The following is a 6043-nucleotide window of genomic DNA, read 5'->3' as shown; positions in this document are numbered from 1 at the left end:
ATTAAGAACTTTTTGCATTTTGCGTTTTCTTTGAGATTGTGTCAATATTTTCTATGGTATCTTCTGCACCTGAGATTCTCTCTTCTATCTCCTGTATTCTGTTGATGATGCTTGTGTCTATGACTCCTGATTTCTTTCCTAGGTTTTCTATCTCCATGGTAGTCTCCCTTTGAGATTTCTTTATTGTTTCTACTTCCACTTTTATGTCCTGAATGGTTTTGTTCAATTTCTTCACCTGTTTGGTTGTGTTCTCTTGTAATTCTTTAAGGGATTTTTGTGCTTCCTCTTAAAGGGCTGCTACCTGTTTACCAGTGTTCTTCTCAAATTCTTTAAGAGTGTTATTTATGTCCTTCTTAAAGTCCTCTATCATCGTCTTTAGAAGTGATTTTAAATCTGAATCTTGCTTTTCTAGTGATATGGGGAATTCGTGACTTTCTTCTGTGGGATAGCTAGGTTCTAATGATGCCAAGTACCTTGGGTTGCTGATGCTTGTGTTCCTGTGCTTGCCTTTCACCATATGGCTCTCCTTAGTGCTGCCTGTCCTGTCTCTGACTTGAAGCAACACCAATCTAAATGGAGAGAAACTTGAAGCAATCCCACTAAAATCATGAACTAGACAAAGCTGCGCACTCTCTCTCTCTCTCTCTACATATTTAATATAGCACTGGAAGTCCTAGCAAGAGCAATTAGACAACAAAAGGAAGTCAAAGGGATACAAATAGGAAAGAAACAATTCAAAATTTCACTATTTGCAGATGATATGATAGTATACTTAAGTGACCCTAAAACTTCCACCAGAGAACTTCTAAACCTGATAAACAACTTCAGCAAAGTGACTGGATATAAAATCAACTCAAACAAATCAGTAGCCTTTCTCTACTCAAAGGATAAACAGGCTGAGAAAGAAATTAGGGAAATGTCACCCTTCACAATAGTCACAAATAATATAAAATACCTTGGTGTGAATCTAACCAAGCAAGTGAAAGATGTGTATGACAAGAACTTCAAGTCTCTGAAGAAAGAAATCAAAGATCTCAGAAGATGGACAGATCTCCCATGCTCATGGATTGGCAGGATTAATATAGGAAAAATGGTGCTATGGTGTGAATGTGTATCCTAACAGTTTATGGAGGAGAATTTCTTCCCCAAATTCATGTGGATGGTGTGTGGAAATGAGACCTTCAGAAGACAGTTACAGTTAGATGGAATCACAAGGTGGGCTCATAATAGTATTGGTGGCTTTATAAAAAGAGAAAGAAAGACTTAAATTCTGGGAGCATGAACTCTCTCTGTTGTACGATGCAACAAACAGGTACTCACCAGATGCAACTCCTTCATCTTGAACCCTTCAGTTATCAGAACTGTGGGCTGGATAAAGTTAAATTGTTTATAATTGCCCAAGTCTGTTGTTTTTTGTTATAGTAACAGAAAATAGATGAAGACATTAAGCACTCTGGAAGCAAACTATTTCTGAGACTTGGGGTATGTGAGTAAAAGAATAACTTCAGGTCAGAGTGTGGCAGATGAATTGTAGGAGAGAACGGGTAGGAGAGGAGGGGAAAGGGCAGGAGTAAGAACAATGTGTGTGGAGCTGGGATGCAGCTCAGTCAGTAGTGTGCCTTGCCCAGTATACACGCAATCCCTGATCAATCAATCCCCAGCGCCACAGAAATCAGACATGGTAGCTCATGCATACGATCCAAGCACAAAGGAGTTAGAGGCAGGAGGATCGGAAATACAAGAGTGTTCTCAGCTGCATAGTAAAAGGACAGCTAGGATACATGAGATTCTATCTCAAACAAAAACAAATATGTAAAAATGCTAACATAAACCCCACTAATTTGGATGTTAACCTAATATCTCATTTAAACTCTGTTGCCCCCAAAAAGCTAAGCATGATTGCACATGACTTTGATCTCAGTACTCAATGGGCAGAAGCAGGCAGATCTCTTTTAGTTTAAAGACTGCCTGTTCTAAATGGTGAGTGCTGAACCAGAAAGAAAGAAAAAAGTCAATGTTGTGTTAAACAGTAAGGTTGATGATGTCTTTCACTCTTGATTCTAATCAATCCCAAAGGAAAGTTTTCAGGCTCTCAATAGATTATGATGACTATGACTTCCTTCCTCGATTCCTTGCTTCTTTCCTTTCTTCCTTCCTTCCTTCCTTCCTTCCTTCCTTCCTTCCTTCCTTCCTTCCTTCTTCCTGTCTGTTCTGTCTTTCTAAGACAGGCTCTCACTATGAGTGTTGCCTCATAAGAAATTCTTTTGGGATCCTGATATATGTGGCCTCTTAGGATTCAGGTAAAATGTGTTTCTGGGTATTGGGAGCTGATGTTGAGGAATCTGGATGGTGGGCTGGAGGCAGTGCTGGGGGTACTAGAGAACCCCAGGTAAAATCAAGGTGTTCCACTGGAATCTGTTTCATTCCCTGGGAATGAAGGCAGAGAGCAAGGAGAAGACACAATAGAAGGTTTGCTATAGAGCTTGACATGACACTGGGTGTTGGACTTGGAGGAATGGAAGGGAGATCTGAAGTTAGCTGTTCTGTTTGCCTGGTCAGAGTGGCCTGGGGGCTTCAGGTGAGTGCCTGCTGCAGTTGGGTTCTGGGATAAAGTCATGAGTAGGAAGAGGGAACTGAGGAGATGATGTATATGATCCAACAGAGATGGGGCAGGTGGGAAGACGGTGGCCACAGCTGGATTTGGAGTGGCCAAGGGAGAGGTGAAGATCCGTGGTTAGCCTTGTGTGTGCTTCTAATTATATTGTTTGTTTGTTTTTCGAGACAGGGTTTCTCTGTTTAGTCCTGGCTGTCCTGGAATCACTCTGTAGACCAGGCTGGCCTTGAACTCAGAAATCCACCTGCCTCTGCCTCCCAAGTGCTGGGATTAAAGGCGTGAGCCACCACTGCCAGGCTTGTAATTATATTTTATATCATCATTTCTCTTGTAGGTTCAAAGGAAATTCAGTTGTTTCACAATTTAAGAATACTAAATGCCACTTACAACTAGATACACACACCCAAAGAACTATGACAACTTTTGAATATGAGGCAATCTTTTTAAATAGTAATCATATTGAGATTTAACCTTCTGGCTTAGAAAATCTTAGATATTTGGGAACATTAAGTTTTGATAAAAAATATGTTAATATATGTACCAGATTCTTTGTCTAGTTTGAAAATTTTGAAAATTCTCAATCTGGAGTTTAACCAACAATAATACTTTCTAAATCACTGTTCTTTCTTCCAAAATTAAATTCCCTAAACCTTACTGGACACATGATAGGCAGTTTGCCAAAAGAAGTTAGGGAACTGAAAAATTTAGAAAACCTCTTAATGGATCACAATAAACATACTTTTTTGACTGGGGAAAATTTTCAGTTGCCCAAAATAAAAGAACTTCATCTAGCTGACAATAAATTGGAAGCCATTTCACCAAAATTGAGAATTTCAAAGATCTGAGGCTGCTTAACCTTGATAAAAATTTATTGCAAAGCATACTAAAGAAAATTTCCCATGGTATAGATTTGGAATCTCTTAGTCTTAGTGAGATTAATATAGAAGAACTTCCTAAAAAATATGTTGGAGACTCTTCCCCACTTTCTCCTTTATTTAGTTTCAGTGTATCTAGTTTTATGTGGAGGTCCTTGATCCACTTAGACTTGAACTTTGTACAAAGAGATAAGAATGGGTGATTTGCATTTTCTGCATGTTGACCTCCAGTTGAACCAGCACCATTTGTTTAAAATGCTGTCTTTTTTTCCCACTGGATGGTTTTAGCTCCTTTGTCAAAGATCAAGTGATCATAGGTGTGTGGGTTCATTTCTGGGTCTTCAATTCTATTCCATTGATCTACCTGTCTGTCTCTGTACCAATACCATACAGTTTTTATCACTATTGCTCTGTAATACAGTTTGAGGTCAGGGATGGTGATTCCCCCAGAAGTTCTTTTATTGTTGAGAATAGTTTTTGCTATCTGTAACGCTTACTGGAGCCTCACTTTGGGTGCCAAACTGTAACATCCGAGCTGCCCCACGTTGGGCAGCCAAACTGTAACGTCCCACTCTGTTCCACAGGTCCCGGTCTAGCGAGGGAGAATGTGGGGCAAGCGACGTGAAGAATGGAGACAAGACAGAGGGTCTGATCAAGTCTCAAGTCTCGTTTATTGTGTCTCTCTCTCCTTTATTGTCTCTCTCATTGTCTCCTGTATTCTCATCATCTCTCTCTTGTCTCTCTATTGAAGGGAAATCTGGGGTATTTATAGGCTTTTGCCACGTGCCTTGTAGGCGTGTGGATATCACGTGCCTTATAGGTGTGGATATGACGTAAGCCTTACAGCCCTCTATAGTGAACAGCACGTGCACCTCATGCCTTGCAGGTGTGACTACCACATGCGCCTTGCAGCTGGGGGCACTAAACAGCAAAACAAAATATGTTGGATATCAGAGTGTGCTTCAGCTGTTGTAGGCTGTTGAAAAACAAGTCTCATGTCAGGGTATATGGCTTGAGATGGCTGCAAAGCTGATAGCCGCTTTCTGCTAAAAGTCAGCTCCCAACAGCTATCCTGGGTTTTTGTTATTCCAAATGAATTTTCAAATTGCTCTTTCTAACTCTATGAAGAATTGATTTGGAATTTTGATGGAGATTGCATTGAATCTGTAGACTGCTTTTGGCAAGATGGCCATTTTTACTATATTAGTCCTGCCAATCTATGAGCATGGGAGATCTTTCCATCTTTCTGAGATCATCTTTGATTTCTTTCTTCAGAGACTTGAAGTTTTTGTCATACAAATCTTTCACTTGCTTGGTTGATGTCACACCAAAGTTATTTTACATTATTTGCGACTATTGTGAATAGTGTCATTTCCCTAATTTCTTTCTCAGCCTGTTTATCCTTTGAGTAGAGTGGGAAAGAGCCTCAAACACATGAGCATAGGGGAAAAGTTCCTGAACAGAACACCCATGGCTTATGCTCTAAGATCAAGAATCAACAAATCGGACCTCATAAAACTGCAAAGTTTCTGTAAAGGCAAAGGACACTGTCAATAGAACAAAACAGCAACCAACAGATTGGGAAAAGATCTTTACCAATTCTACAGCTGATAGAGGGCTAATATCCCATATATCCAAAGAACTAAGAAGTTAGACTACAGAGAACCAAATAATCCTATTTAAAAAATGGGGTGCAGAGCTAAACCCAGAATTCTCAACTGAGGAGTACCAAATGGCTAAAAAGCACTTAAAGAAATGTTCAACATCCTTAGTCATCAAAACAACTCTGAGATTCCACCTCACACCAGTCAGAATGTATAGGTTCAAAATACTAAGGTGTTATCAGATGCTGGTGAGGATGTGGAGAAAGAGGAACACTCCTCCATTGCTGATGGGATTGCAAGCTGGTATAACCACTATGGAACTCAGTCTGGTGGTTCCTCAGAAAATTGGACATAGCATTACCTGAGGACCTAGATATACCACTCCTGGGCTTATACCCAGAAGATACACCAACATATAACAAGGATACATGCTCCACTATGTTCATAGCAACCTTATGTATAATAGCCAGAAGCTGGAAATAGCCCAGATGTCCTTCAACAGAGGAATGGATACAGAAAATGCAGTACATTTGAACAATGGAGTGCTGCTCAGATATTTAAAACAATAAATTTATGAACTTCTTAGGCAAGTGGATAGAACTAGAAAATATCATCCTGAGTGAGGTAACCCAGTCACAAATGAGATGCACTTGCTGATAAGTGGATATTAGCCCAAATGCTTGGAATACCCAAGATACAATTCACAGACCACATGAAGCTCAAGAATAAGGAAGAACAAACTGTGGGTGCTTTGGTCCTTCTTAGAAAGGGTAACAAAATACCTACAGGAGCAAATATGGAGACAAAGTGTGGAGCAGAGACTAAAAGAAAGTCCATCCAAAGACTGTGACACCTGGGGATCCATCCCATATACAGTCACCAAACACAGACACTATTTTGGATGCCAAGAAGTCCATGCTGAAAGGAGCCTGATGTAGCTGTCTCCTGAG

The 6043-nt window shown here is 40.1% G+C and overlaps 1 pseudogene; it reads left to right on the top strand.

Moving 5' to 3' along the window:
• Window positions 1-1299: 1299 nt before the first annotated feature.
• On the top strand, window positions 1300-4085 carry LOC143433726 (uncharacterized; annotated as a pseudogene).
• Window positions 4086-6043: the final 1958 nt, after the last annotated feature.

Source organism: Arvicanthis niloticus, chromosome 15 (assembly GCF_011762505.2).
Source record: "Arvicanthis niloticus isolate mArvNil1 chromosome 15, mArvNil1.pat.X, whole genome shotgun sequence".
Lineage (NCBI taxonomy): Eukaryota > Metazoa > Chordata > Mammalia > Rodentia > Muridae > Arvicanthis > Arvicanthis niloticus.
The sequence above is the reverse complement of the archived record's forward strand: the minus strand, read 5'-3'. Positions and strand labels throughout refer to the sequence as shown.